Raw genomic sequence first — 16,211 nt, 5'->3', positions numbered from 1 at the left:
AAGGGATCTTTACAATTACTGTGAGCATTTGAAAAAATGAGTGAACATCCCTTATGTCCAAACTTTCTTCTTGCTCCCATCCAATTCTGCTCTCTGCACCTCTTGCAAACCTCTATAATTTTTTCTAGCTTGCAAACAAACCCCCACAACCACCGATCCCCAACCTTCTCCTCCTCCGGACTCATCCACTACTTTTGACTCTGCTGATGAACCTCCACCCTATCGCCCAGCTCCAATAGGTCCTCACACTCAACCTTCTGCCCCAGCCCCTCCACCATCTCCCCTGCTTCAATAACCTGCTTTCTCCCCTCCAATGACTAGCTCAAAAACCCAAACCACTGCCCTTCCTCAAACCATTGCCCCCTTGCTGAGGTAGCAGGTACTGAGGTATCCCTCCACCCATTCACTCCTCTCTTCTCCTGTCAGTGCCCGCAACTGGTCCCACCAGGTCCCCTTATCAGCTAACCCAAAGCTCAAAGTAGTTGAAGAGAGCCCTCGGACCCCTATCCAAGATCTGGTGAAAATGGCCTTTAAAGTTGCTTTGTCATCACTGAAAACAGGTTACTAAGAATTAACATCCCTTACAGTTTAATGTAGATAAACTTCCTCTTTTCGTGTTGCCCTGTTTTACTTGGCCACTGGCTGGGAAAAAATCAGCACTTCAGGTGCTGGACATCCCCTTACTAGTTTTTCAAAAAAAAAAAAACAAGGCCTCTGGCCTTGAGCAGGGGATTCACAGTGATGACTACATTTCTAAGATAAGGAAGTTACCACCTGGGCTCCATGGTAACAGCTGGCAGGGGGAGGGAAGAAAGGGGAGAAAAAGCACTCCCCTTCCCCCCTTCCCTGGTGTCCTTGAAGGGTTAACTTGCCCAGAACAGAGGAAAAAAAAACAAAACTGCTTTTTGTGAACTTCTGTAGACTGTGAACTTCTGAGCCTCTCCCCCTACGTGCTGGGTACAAAATTCTGAAACTACATAAACTTGGGGTTCAGTGGATTAATTGATTACAGCAGAAGCTGTGCCCCCTGAATCTGACTGCAACCAAATAAAACTGTTTCCCTACCTTCGGTGCTATCTTAGGTGCCTTGCCTTGTCCGTCCCTACAACAATATAATTCTATACAGTTAAACATTGTTTATGTTTTCAGAAATGGTAAACAGATGTGATTAATTGTGTACTGCAAATAACAAAATATCTCTTATTAAAATGGAATATTTTGCCTAAATTCAGAAATTCACAAGGATTGTTTCAAAGTGTGAATAAAGAAGGAGTTAACAGATGGGAAAGAGAATTTAGAAGGTTTTAAGTTTGGATTTAATAGAAGGAAAATGTGTTTCTGGATAAGAGAGTCTATGTGATTAAGTAAATAAGAGGGTTTAAGCAAGTGTTAAAGAAGGTCTGTGTACATTGGCTATATAGGTTTAAGTAAGTGATAAAGAAGGTCTCTGTAAGTGGGTTATATATGTAAGTTTTTTGAGCAAGTAATCTTGAAGGAATTAAGCATTATTCAACTATGGTTAAACAACAATTGTTATTTTGCAATATTGTAATATGTTATTTATTTAAGAGCTAAACTTGATTAATATTAAAAAATCAATAGTAATTGTGGTGCTATTACTTTTCTTTGTATATTAAATGTGTTCATATTTTCCAGGTATATAAGTCTTTAAGATAGAAGCTTTAAAAAAAATTATATCAATCTGGTGTTCTCCAAACTAAAGTTGCATGGTAATTTTAGGCTTATAAGAATAACATTGGAGATTTATTTATATCATTTAATTTTCTATATCTAGACCTGTTATCAATAAGATTATATAAAGTTCTATAAACTGGGGTACAATTTAAATGTAACATCATATTGAGTTAGCTAGCATTCATGTGACATCAAGCACAATATATGTAAACTTTATAAAATGATATTTAAGAAACAAAGATTGGCTTCAATACTAGAACACTTTACCTAAGATTTATAAAGAGCCCTGCCTTACCTGAGATAGGCTCTGCCTTCCATCTTACTACATGTCAGAATGATTCCAAAGTAGGCCAGACTTCAGGTAAAGCCCAGTACTCTTAATTTAAGGTGAAACTGACTTTGCTAGAAGTTCAAGATCAAGACTTAAAGTTAAATTAAAATGGCCAAGAAAACCAATATTTGGCTCTTACCCTCTGAGTCAGTCTGAATCTAGGGAATAGAGAACTTCTCTAAAGAGCTTTGCAACTCTGGGCCACATAACCTCCTGATCAGGGAGATTAATGAGACCACTGGAGAATGAAAAGCCAATCAGTGCACTTGCTGTGAATAGGAGGGTTGCCGCAGTCTGGCTGGGCACAAAATAACCGAGCCGCCACAAATCCTTGTAGGTTCAAACAGCAACTCTTTATTCCCGAACTCTCACTGGCACTCTACACACACTTCCCGGGAATTCTCCCCAACGCCACCCATGTGGGCCCCAGGAACACACCACACACCAACCGGAACTCCCCGCCCCCACCCAACTCTCCCCAACCATAGCGAACTCCCTAGGCAATCCTCTGGAGAACTCCAAAGTAGCGGGCGCCCAAGGAGGACAGTAAAGGTCTAATATACAATTGAATCAATCCAGCATCATCTTAATGGCTCCCTCTCAACCATTACTTCTGGCAAAATGCCAGGGGCCATTCCGACTTGGCTGTGGCTCTCAGCAGAGGGTCATTGGAGACAGGAGACATCCCTGATGCTTCCAAGGGAAGCCACATGGTCAAGCAAGACATGGACCCATCCTAGCGCAAATGGCACTAGCAGAACTAAGAAGCTGCTCTCAAGTTCCCCCATGAGCGACCCCTATGGGAACTCGGCTGACTCTTAACAATAGATAGAAACAAAGTAAATTTTGAACCAGCTTGATCTTAAACACCTACCAAAAATAGTTAAGCTAAAACACAGTCGTTTCTGGGAGTGATGAAGGACAAGAACAGCTAGAAAAGAAGAGACAGCAACTCAGCCAACAGTCTCCATGGGGAATGTTCAGTCAATTATGGCCTTGACTCCCTCCCTTCACAAAACCCCTGTTAGTCCTCTTTATGTTTCTCCTAATAGGACCATGTCTATTAAATTGCCTACAGAAGTTCCTACAAGATCAGATACACAAATTCACCAACCAGCCGGTCAATCAACTACTTCTTTAAGACTACCAGCCCCTGATGCCCAAGACAGAGACCTACAACTCATGACCAACTCCTCTGGCTCCAGAGACTTTGCCCCCACCTAAAACCCTCCCTAACCCCTTTTCCAGATTTTACAACCCCTCTTTCACTTCCTAGGAATGAGAACTACTCTCCAGCAGATCCACTCTGCTTGCTCTGTCTGTTCTACAGTATCCCCACAAGGAAGCATCAAACCTAAACTCCCCACACATCAGATGATGCGGAGCTACCAGCCAGACGAAGACTGGTAGATCAACTTCACTCACATGCCTAGGCACAAAAAGCTTTGCTACCTACTTACTTGGGTTGATACTTTTTCAGGTTGGATAGATGCCTTTCCTACATCCAGGGAAATTGCTAACACCGTTGCCTCCATCCTCAATGAGGGGATCATTCCCAGGTTTGGACTTCCGGCCACCATCCAGTCAGACAACGGTCCAGCCTTCACTTCTCAGGTGTTTCTCAACTAGTCTTCAAAGGCCTCAGCATCACTTGAAGGCTCCCCATCCCCCATTGACCCCAACCTCAAGTAAGGTTGAGAGGCCTAACGGCATTCTCAAGGATCATCTCTCACTAAACTTGCTATTGAACGCAGGCTCTCCTAGCCCAATCTCCTGCCATTGACCCTCACATGAATTTAGGCAGCCCCAAGGGCCCCCTCAGGCCTTGGCCCCTTTGAGCAACTCTCTGGGTGCCCTTTCTTAATCAACCAAAGCTTTCCAATCATTCCTCCTCCCCTTGTGTCCTACCTGCTTAATCTCACACTTCTATGCAAACTCCTAGGGAACATGCAGACCGGTGCCTTCCTGCGCCACTCATTGCCTCAAACCCAGCACAACCACAAACCAAATTGGATCCTCTTCAACTGGGTAACTCAGTCTTACTTCAGGAACTACCTCCTCAATCATTGGAACCTCACTGGATGGGACCCCATACAGTTATACTTACTACCTCAATGGTGATCAAACATTTAGACATTCCCCCGGTACCATGTCTCCTGCCTTAAAAAGGCACCTGTTCCAAATGTCCAGTCCTGGACTTCCACCATGACCACCAAACTCAAGATTTTTTGCCAACTCTCTTCTTTTACTAATCATTAAGCTCTCTCAAGTTTTTATCTCAAAACACAGATGCCGCTTCTACATCCAAGCAACATGACACCAGGATGACACCACCCACTCTCAGTTTATGGGTCAAGGCGATTGCCCTATCACTGGCTGCAATTGGGCCGTCACCCTTAACATTACAGGATTCAACCAAGCCACCTCCTATACTTCCTAGAGTCCCTATGACAGGACCAATGGCTGATACCAAAGATCTCCTCCACTCAGAAATGATTTGATGCCATTGACAACCTATGGCTTCAAGGAACTTTTATGGACTTTGCCCCTTCCAAGAAAACTGTCTATAGCCACTGGGTGTTATTTCTGGCTGCCCTGGTGTTCCTAGACCTGTGCCCCGAACATTCCTCCACTTTCCCTCCTAGGTCCCACGCTGCCCACCATTAAGCAGGGAGTAGCCAGAGGATTTTACGCAGTCCCCATGTCACTTAGAAAAACAAAAAGGGAGGAATATCAGGTGCAGGACAGGCTGAATTGAGTTGTCTGCAGGGCGTGCCAAACAAAGTTAGCTGCAGGGTGACCTGGCCACTCAAGCCCTCTGTCTGGTCCTTTATCACCTGTTTGCATCAAGTCTGAACACTCAACCCCACTCAAGGCTGAACACTCGACCCCCACTGGTCTGGGGCCACAGAAACCCACATCTGACCCCTGCCCCATCTGTTTGAAGGCAGAAGATGACACCCTTAGCAACTACTGTGTGATCCAATCATTGTCCACCAACAAGGAAGCTTGTAGAACAGAGACCCCATTAGATTTGGGCTATAAAAACTCCTTCCTGCAGGGCCCCTCTCTCTTGCTCTTGCTCTCTCTGTCTCCCTCTCTTACTTTTGCTCTCCCTTGATCTCTCTTTCTTCTCTCTCTCTCTCTCTTTTCCTCCTCTGTTGCACTGCTGCAATAAAGATCTCTTGGTTGCTCCGAGTGTTTGGTCACTTTCCTTTCAATTGGTAATTTGATGGAGACTACAGTGAATCTGCAAATTGCTTTGTGTAGTATTGTCATTTTAACAGTGTGGGCTTTCTGAATCCATGAACATGGGAGGAACCTTCCAAATCAATTATGTGAGGCCAGCATGACCCTGATACCAAACCAGACCACAACACAAGAAAAAACAACAAAAGACTGAACAAGGGAGATAACTACAGACCAACACCCTGATGAACAGAGACCCCAAAGTCTCCAGTGAAATGCCAGCAAACTGAATGCAAGAGCATATTAAAAAGATTATTCACCATGACCAAGAGTGAGTTATCCCAGGAATGCAAAGGTGGTTCCATATTAGCAAATCAACAAATGTAATACATCACAGAGGAGGGATAAAAAGCATATGATCCTCTGAATAGATGCAGAAAAAACACTTGATAAAATTCAACATTCCTTCATGATTAGACAACCTGAACAATTATGAATCCAAGATTATACCCCAACATAATACAGACTAAATGACAAGCCAATTGCCAAGAGTCTACTAAATGGGAAAAATCTGAAAGTATTTCCTTTAAGATCTAGAGCAAGACAAGGACAAAGACATTCTCACAGCTCTTGTTCAATATATTTCTGCAAGGTTTGTTGTTGTTGTTGCTTGTTTGTTTTGTTTTGTTTTTGGTACCATGGATTAAACCCAGGGGCACTTAACCAATTGCTGAGAGCCACGGCTGAGTCTGTATGGCCTCTGGCATTTTGCCAACAGTATTGATTGACAGGCGAGGCATTACTATCCGCCTCTGCCGCAACTTTTGAGTTCTCGCACTATTTTGGAGTTCTCATGGGGATTTCCAGGGATTCCCCGAGAGTTCCCATTGGTTGGGGAAGTGCAGGAGGAGGGATTTCCGGGAGAGATATTTCCGTCTGGGGGTTCCTGGACAAGCCTCGTGGCGCGTTCCGGAGGATTCCCCGGGAGCTGTGTGAAGTGTTCTCCTGCAGTTTAAAAATAAAGTTTGTTCCTGCTTCAGTGGCTCGTGATTTGTGCCCAGCCAGACTGCGGCAACCAATGAGCCTCATCTTCAGCCCTTTTGTTTATATATATATATATATATATATATATATATATATATATATATATATATATATATATATATATATATATATTTAGAGACAGGGTCTCACTGAGTTGCTTAGTGCCTCACCATTGCAGAGTGGCTTTGAACTCATGATCCTCCTGCCTCAGCCTCCTGAGCCACTGGGATTATAGATGTAAACCACTGCACCTGGCCTATTTCTGCAAGTTTTAACCAGAGCAGTTAAGAAAGAGAAAGAAATAAAAGGCAATAAATAGGAAGTGGGAAAGGTAAATTATCCCAGTTTGTAGATGATGTGAATCTTTACATAGAAAAAAACCAAAGACTTCACTAAAAGTCTATTACAGCTGATAAGTAAGTTGAGTAAAGTTGCAGAACACAAATCAATGTACAAAAACCTGTAGCATTTTAGACAGCATTTAAGGAGTTTTCTGGGAAAGAAATAATCAATGAAATCCCATTCATGATAGCAGCAAAAAACAAAAAACATACTAAAATACCTTGGAATAAATTAAATCAGGAAGTGAAAGAATTCTACAATAATAATTATAAAATACTGATGAAAGAAATTGAGTGGCAAAGCAACCTCAGGGGTCTGTTGGGCTCCTTTCCCTGGCAGGGCTCTACCCTGACTTCACTCCCAGGTGACATGGGACTGGTGCCTGGGGCTGCAGGTAGACACACAGCACTGTGAGTTCAGCATTTTCTATTTCTCCTTTACCCTCTCACAAAATTGTCAAGCTGCCTCACATTTCAAGTCAAACATGCACCTGTAGGCACAGTATTAAGCCCATCCCCCATCCCCCATCCCCACATTCCCCAAAGAATACTTCCAGTTCTCCTGAATTCTTCTGGGATCAAAACAAAGCAAAACCATCCAAACAAACACAAATGTGTGCCACATCAGGAATTCTCTTGAAAGTACTGACTCTCTAAATGAAGATGAAGGTACCCATGTTTTATTTCCTCCCATTAAATTTACTTAAAACTAAATCATCCAGTTGAATGGGTCCTTAAAAGCCCCCTTGTAATATAAAACCTCAAGTTTTCAGCCTCGCTATCTTTCTTCCTCTTCATTCTCCATTCTCCATTCTCTGTGCATTGAGAAGAAGTGGAAGTCTAAGCCAAACAGTTCCTGTGGCTTTTGTGGTGAGATGTTTTTGCACGAAGCCCCACATTTGCTGTTGCAGAGGTGGAGGTCATCAAGTCAAACCACGGGGGACTCGAAACCCAAAGGGAAATTAGAGGACTCAAAGGTAATTCCTATTGGTGGCATTATTTCCAGTTGTCACAGGATAAAAGGCAAATGATTCTGTCTAAAGGTGGTGTCTGACAAATAAGCATGTGAAAATGTTCCACTAACCTGCCATTAGGGATTTCACATTAAACAACCATGAAATCCTCCTGCACATTTCTTAGAATGGCCCAAATTCAGAACCCAGACAGCACCAAATGCCGGTGGTGTTGAAGTTACATAGTCGATTCTGATGTTCTCATTTGGCCGAGAACCATTATTACATGGAGAATACCTTCAACATTGTATTCTGGCAAATGAAGAAAATCATGCAATCCTTTACTATTATTTCTTTTACTCTAAACATAATGAATTACAAATAAAAATAACTACAGGAGTAAGGAGAAAAATGTAACACCCTATATATGTTTCAATGACTAATAAAGGTCAATAAGTCTGGGAATAAGTCTATAGAAAAATACATTCCATTCTCTCAAGTGTTGCTTTAGTTTCATGTTTTTGAATTCCTACCTTCTAGACTTTAGCATTTCTACATCTATCCTCCATAATTTTGGGAGATAATCAAATAGTCGAGGTTTAGAAAGACATCTGTAATAAATGTGCAATGATGTAGAATGTCACTAAAATCATTGTTTTCAAACATGAAGTCCTTCAATGGCAAATTTATAGACGACATATATTTTTAAAAAGCCTTTTCTCTAAAAACAGGAGAAAGCACTGCTTGTTCAGTGATGGAATAATGGCTTCCCAATGCATAGTAGGCACTTCAGTTGGAAATACTGACTCCATTCCCCCTGGAAGTGCTCAGAGTCATTTGTGAAGGGTCCGAAGGGTGCCCTAATTCAAGCCTATCCCTTGCTCTCTTTTGGGGTGACTTTCTGAATGGGTGTGACCAGCATGTGTGTTGAGAAAGCAGCTGATGATCTGCATATATGAAGGGCACAGGGGCTCCTGGGTGGGTGCAGGCACAAGGTACAGCCAGATTCTCTCGATGAACCCAGTAAGGCATCCTGAAAACTTCCTTCAGGTCCCAGAAACAGGAAGAGCTGTGCTCCCTCTGATCCAGTGATTAAAATTTCTTTGGCCGGATGGTTTTGCTTTGTTTATGTGATTTTACTGTCCTTGGTCATGCTGTGTTTATTCTAACTTTATGGACACTGTGAATCTTATGTCAGTCCTGTTTACTTCTCTTGTTGGTTTGCTTTTTTATTCATTTTTAAGTAGTTTGGAGCAAAAGTTGGAGCTCATCGTTAAACATGCAGGGTGAAGTACTTTATATTTCATGTGTCTCATCTGACCGAGGGCTTTAGGATCCTGTCATTTCTTGTTTTCTAATTTTCTTAAAGGTTTCTTTTCCTTTTATGTTATGCTTTCTTAAGTTTCCTAAATTTGCGCATGCATAAATGTGTGTGTATATTTAATGGAGAGGGTATTAAAAATAAATTAAAATGTTGTACTCCCTGTACTCTTGATGCTCTGATTACGGTTCCCTAGACATTATGTCCCTTTTCCAGAATTAAGAGCATTTAGCCACGTTATCTCACTAGAATGCTGTTTTTCTCTTTTTCCTTTATAGGTCTAATAAACAGTCTGTAACTCAAGATTTAAGTGACACATCCCAAACAAGCTTCTCCTGATGAACATTTCCTCTGTATGTCCTGATTTTACTCTGTATTTCTTAGAACTAGACTGGACAACAGGGAGAGACATTAATCTTTTTATCCCCAATCTCGACTTAGTAAATGGAAACTTTGTAATGGTTTTTATTAAAGAACTAAAGAAAACAACCAGATAAGCATAAACTGCACAATGTACTAAATCCATAATCTTGATGGAACACATTTTATTACGTGATTTATTGAGTATTTATCATTTTCCAGGCATTGTGCAGATCATAAATAACAAAACGGGGAGGGGGGAGGGGTGATTTTCAAGAGTGGTCAATGGGTTATGAGATATGACTACACCACTAGAAAAATTTCACTAGAAGCATTATATATAAAAGAAATTATTACTACAGGCACAATAGTAGAATTTTCCTGTGAATACTATACTATTACATGTGATTTTTCATACAAGATAATTTTATAGCAGGCAGTGTGGAGTGTGGAAGGAACTAAGAATTTGGATTAAAGGTCCCTCTTCAACAGTTCGTAGCTGTGTGATCCAAAGAAAAACCACCTATTTTCAGTTTTATCTCAATTTCCTCGTGTGCAAAATAATGACAATTATTTGTTGCATAGGATTATCATAAGGATTAAGTGAGTTCACATAATCAAGTACAGGTCATAATGTACACCTGAATATTTTTATTACCACCTTAGGCTATCCTGATTATTTTACATCATCAAATTTATAATCATGATCATTTCCTTCTTAGAAGCTGAACAAATTCAGCACTTATTGATTTTACCAAGATATACCTTCAGAGGCATCACATAGGATAGCCTCAAATGTAGCATAGTATTTGTTCCAGAAGCTTTAGGTGAGATTAGACTTAATGTAAGAGGAGGAAACCAACTAGGAATATGGAGAAAAATGCTAAAAGCACATCAGGGGGGAATAAAAGTCCAAGAAAATAAAGGGTCACAGAAGAAATAAACAAATAATAAGTAAGTCTTCCCCCAGCTCTACCTTCTGCTCAAAGACAAGGAGCCAGTAGAGAGAGGCTTTAGTCACCGGCAAACTCAATGACAGTCCTCCTCCAGTGGGTCATCCATAAATGCATACCATCTACCTCTCTAGTTCAAGGACATAGCCCTCTCATCTCTCTTTAGCTTTATATTTTTATACTGTCATTACAGGTTTCTTAGAAATTCCTCAATGCTCCTCAGCTTTTCATTACAAGAACAAATACTTGAGATCATCAACTTCCAGAGAGAAAGGTTCATTTGGCTCACCATTTTGGAGGTTTCACTCCATAGCCAGTTGCCCTGTTGCTCTGGCCTGTGGTGGGAGGCAGCACATCAGGGCAGGGGGTGAGTGAAAAAGCAAAGAAACTCACCTTTTAACTGGGCTGCAAAAGAGAGCACAAGAAGAGACTGTCCCACAGTCCCCTTCGAGAATACGTCCCTAGTGACCTGAAGACCTCCAACTGGGCCCCACTTTTTCAAAGTTCCACCGCATACCAATAGCTCCATGATGAGGACAAACCTTTTAATGCATGGACCTTTGGAGAGTATTCAGCATCCAAACCACAGCATGCTCTGTGGAAACTGGCAAGTCATGAATTGTTAATTCCATTTTACAGATGGAGAACTGTAAAGATGATCAGATAAATTAAATTATTTGCATAAGGTTGAAAAGGTTGTTAAGATTGCTGACACTTTCATTTCTGTCCACATTGTACCCTCCCACACCAAAAGTTTATTTTCCTATGAATTCTTACTTTCTCCTCTTTGTATTTCCACTACATCTTTTTTTCAGTTTTCCCTTGTTCTCAGCCTGAGACTTCAGCTTTTTATTGGATCTACTCAGTCTTGCTATTAACATGAAAGACTAAAACGTTTTGCCTGGAATTGGCTGCAGACTCCATGTCAATTGCAGTTACATGTCCCCAAAGACACACAAGTCTCTGTGAGCTGTGTCACAGCAGTTGCAGGGGTTAGAAGGCCAATTTGGTGAAAGGGGTTGTCTTTTAAGGAGAAACTGCTATCTGCTGAATTGTAGCACTTGGCCTGTGGACTGAGGCCTTGTGAGAAATACAGCAACTTTTGCAGTTAAGTGGCTTATACCATCTTTCATCAAAGTCATTGGGACATCAGGAGGAGACTGTTAAGTGTAGTCACATTTGTGTCACTTTAGTTTGCACTTAGATAAGTTTCCGAACTTCCTTAAACTGTCATTCCCATCAGGGTTGCATGCCTAGCATTTCAACATTAAACCGACCCAGACACTACATTGATTGCAACAATAGCAACCTTCCATATGGCTCTTATTAGCAAGATGGAAATACCCTGAAAGAAAATGAGTCTCAGAAATACTAGCAATAGTGTGTATGAAATGACCAACTTAAAAATATGTTTGCTGTACAAGAAGTGCAAATTAAAATAAGAAATTGATCAAATAATGTTATGTGCATGTATGAATAATAAACCACAGTGAAACCACTATTCTGTATAATTATTATGTGCCAGTAAAAAAGAAATAGAAGCATTATTTCAGCTAGAAAATGAACAAGGAAAAAATGTTTATAAGCTTAATGTTAATGAGGTTGTGCAGCCACAGAAATTGTCTCCAGTTGGATTAAAGAGGAAATAAACAGAAGAAAATGTAAATATATGAAAAGGAATTAACTCAATCTTAAAAAAAGAGTGAAATCCAGATACATACTGCAACATAGGTGAACCTTGAAGTATTATACCTAGGGGAAATATGCCTGATGCATAAAAAGAAAAATATTGTATAATTCCACTTATACAAGGCACCTAGAATAAACAAGAGAGACAGAAAGTAGAATGGAGGCTACCAGGGACTGAGAGAAAACAAATAAAAAGTTATTATTAATAGATAAAGATAAAAGCTGGAGAGGATGAGGGGTAAAAGTTTCACTTTTATATTGTTGGTGAAACTGCAAATTTTAGTGTAACCACTTTGGAAAACAGTATGGAGATTCTTAAAAAGACAAAGAATGAAACCATCATATGACCCCAGCTATCCCACTCCTTGGCGTTTATCCAAGAGAACTAAAATCAACATACTATAGTGTTATAGGTACATTTATTTATGGCAGTGCAATTAACAAGAGCCAAGTTGTGGAACCATTTCATGTGCCTGTCAATAGATAAATGGAATAAGAATATATATATATATATATATATTTTTTTCAGCCATAAAGATGAATGAAATTATGTATGTCACTTGCTGATAAATGGATGGAACTGGGGAAGACCATGTTAAATGAAATAAGCCAGACTCAGAAATTCAAGGGCCTAATGTTTCCCCTCCTATGTGGAAGCTAGAGCAAAACAAGGTAAGACAAAAAGGCAGTGGGGGTGGGAGGACAGGATCCTGAGAAAACAGAAGGGAGATCAGTGGAGTAGAGCAGGGAGATAGAAGGGGAGAGAGGAGGGACAGGAAAAGGAAGGAACAGTTGAATGACATTGACCAAATTATGCTCTGTGTATATCTGGATACACCACAGTGAATTTCACATTTGTGGGTATTTATAAAGCACCAATAAGAAAAATAAAAAAAAATAAATAGATCAATAGAGCAGAGGAAGGGGAACAGAGTGAGGGAGGAGGGGAGGGAAAGAGGAAGTGCAGAAGACTGGAATTGAACAATGTATTCCATGCATGTACGGTTATGTCAGAATGAAGCCCACTGCTGTAAAACAACAAAGCACTAATAAAAACATTTTTTAGAAAATGGAGGTCATAGAATAATTGTGATTTCCCCCCTTGATTACGATTACTTTGCAAGGTTTCAGGTTGCACGGTCATTTTTAGAGTGTTGTACTACTCTCTAAAGTGCCTGCATTAAATAAAACTTAGTCACACACACAAAAAAGGTATTCTTTCCCAGAAATTGGTAGTTGTAGTGGTTGCACAACATAGTGAATGTACAGAATGCTACTGAATGATAACTGAAAACTGGCTAAAATGCTAAATTTCATGTGTGTTTTACCACAATAAGAACTATTTAGGGGGAAAAACAGAATTTAGGTGACTGAAGCAAGAAGACAGCTGATCCAGGGTTGGTGTTATGTAGTCGGGAACTCCAGCTCATATAATTTAGAATAACTAACACAAAACTTATGTCTCACCTCTGTGCTGTCATTCATCTCATACTGACAATACCATTTTCAACCAAACCAAACTAGAGCCAGCAACTGGCCCAACTGCTGTGGCTTCCTAACCAACTCACCCTTGCTGCAGTATCCACCAATTCTCCACGTTCCCTGCCTTATGTTATAAACTCCTGATTCAAAGCTCTGGGAAGGTGTGTCTGAAAATCAGATTCTCCATCACAACTAGGTTGTCCCAGCAAGGAAGTATATTTTTGGTGGCTGCAATGGCAAGGGAGCCCTATAGCCACGGAGGCTTTCATTGTGGAAATCTTGCAGGCATGGGAGTGTTAAGACAGGTGGATCTTAAGAATGAGAATATTTATTGTTGTGCTTTGTGTTTCACGGTTATGATTCTTGTTCAATAACCATTGGTGTTTTAATTCTGATCAATATGGCTGCACTTTGCATGAAATCCATTTTGAGCTTTCTCTTGAAACACAAGCTGTAACTGAACCAAGTGGATGGCTGATAGTCACCCTTGACTAATTGTGCACCAATATGTAAATGCAATAGCTGGTGTCCGGGAGTTCTCCTAGAACTGACCATTTGAACCTGAAATAATACACCTTCTGGGACTTTAGATACCAGAGACTTCATGTTGCCATTTACACACATCTTCCTGGGACATTGCTCCTTCTATTCACTATGAAAAAGCATTGGCTATTGCACGCCCTGCCAAGTGGATAGTCCTTTGACTTTATCTTGGGCAACTTGATGACATTGCAAACTGGATGAGTGCCACCTTTATGATCATGGTCTCCCTAGATTAGGGGGACAATTTCTTTTGCAAATGCAAAGTGTTTGGTTTGTTACTAGCATTCTATGCTCAACTTTCTTTTACCTATTTCTCCCTATATTTTTGTATATATTCCTTTGTTCTTACAGGCTGCTTCTGTGTGCATCACAATAAACTGATCCATTTAGAAACTGTCTTTACTTTACTCAGCTTGAATTAAAGGATAAAAAGACCTACCCCTTCTAGAGGAAGCACAATTCTTGAGGTTACAATTGTCATCAGCTACAGGAGAACTGGACCACACTGGCTGGTGTGTCATTCATGTAGGAACACTTTCGTAAATTACTAATTAAAAATTTTTAAATATTATTTTTAGTTGTAGATGAACACAATATATTTACTTACTTACTTACTTACTTACTTATTTATTTATGTCATGCTGAGGTTTGAACTCAATGCCTTACAAGTGCTAGGCAAGCGCTCTATCACTGAGCTACAACCCCAGGCCCTAATTAAAATTTAAACTCAAATTAACTTTCTAGATAAAAATATACAATGTGCAGCAAAAACCTGGAAAACTTTCAAGACAACCATGCAACGTATAAAATAGCATCCAAAGGAAATAAATAGAAGCTGCCCAGATCCCCAATTAACATGGAAGAAGTCATTTCCCAGTTGTCAGTGATTCCAACAGGCAGCCTTAAGTCTTCCTTGGAAATACTTTTACTAAATAAATCTTTCCCAAGACCACATCCCTTTTGAGTATATCTTGAACCTGAGATGGGCTGACATGAGGAAATAAACTCTTTTCCTCTTTGCCCCCAGCTTGGCTCCATTCAGCCCAGGTTCAGGGATGAGGTGGGCATCGTGATTTAGATATGAGGTACCCTCCAAAAGCTCATGTTTAAGAAAATGCAAGAACCTTCAGAGGCAAAATGACTAGATTATGACAGCTGTAACCTAATCAAAGGCTTAATCTACTGACACAGATTTACTGGTGGTTACTAGCCAGGCAGGATGCGGCTGGAGGAGCTAGGTCACCGGGGGCATGCCTTTGGAGTAGATATCTTATCTCTGGTGAGCGGAGCTCTTTCTCTGCCACCTCATCTCTGTGTCCTGGGCGGTTCTTCCCCTTTATACCCTTCTGCCAGGATATTCTGCCTCACGTTGGGCCCAGAGCTGTGGAGTCAGCCCTCTATGAACTGAGACCTCTGAAACCATGAGCCAAATAGACTTTTTCTCCTCTAATTGTTCTTGCCAGGTCTTTGGGTCACAGCCACTAAAAACCATGACTAAAACAGTGGCATTCTCTAAGGCCTTGACTGGGAAACATTAAGCCCAAGTTCTTCCTTTGCCCGTTCCTGCTTCTTTAATTCCATTACACAAATGGTGTGCCTGAAACTGTTTCCTAAAAAAATTTTTGCCTGCTAAAATTCATCTCAAAATCTGCATCCCCAGAAACCAAAACTGCAATACAGAATATTGCTGGAAAATGACATGGACACGACGGGCCACCACTGTATCATTTAGCAGTCTATGTTTTGGAGGTGGCTTCATGGTTGAATATGCAAATAGCACAGTTATAGAATACCTTAAAATTAGCAAAGGGGAAGACTGAGAGTATAAAATGTAAAGTCTGAAATGTGGAAGATAAACTTAAAGAATTCTCCACAAATACCAAGGAAACACCAACTGAAGTGAGAGGAAATGTGAGAAATGAGAATAGCTATCAGAGATGTCCAGCAGCTAATTGGTGCTCCTAAAGATCAGAAAACACATGAAACAACAGAGAAAGAGAAAGAAAATTAAAAATTTTTGCAATGATGAGAGCCTTGTAAATATGATAATTTTTCCTAGATCATCTATCTGGAGTATTTGAATTATTTGATCCTACTGCTTTGTATCAGTGGTTTGTTGCTACATAGTAAATTACCCCCCAACCATAGCAGTTTGAAAGAACACATATTTATTATTTCACAGTTTCTGAGGTGTGGAATAGGGGAAAAGTTTATCCCAGTCTTCTTCCCTAAGTTCCTAACAAGGCTGCAATCAAGACGCATCTAGGAAGGGATCAGCTTTGAGTTTAGTCATGGTTGTGGATGAATTCA

This window comes from Marmota flaviventris, chromosome 3 (assembly GCF_047511675.1).
Source record: "Marmota flaviventris isolate mMarFla1 chromosome 3, mMarFla1.hap1, whole genome shotgun sequence".
Lineage (NCBI taxonomy): Eukaryota > Metazoa > Chordata > Mammalia > Rodentia > Sciuridae > Marmota > Marmota flaviventris.
The sequence above is the reverse complement of the archived record's forward strand: the minus strand, read 5'-3'. Positions refer to the sequence as shown.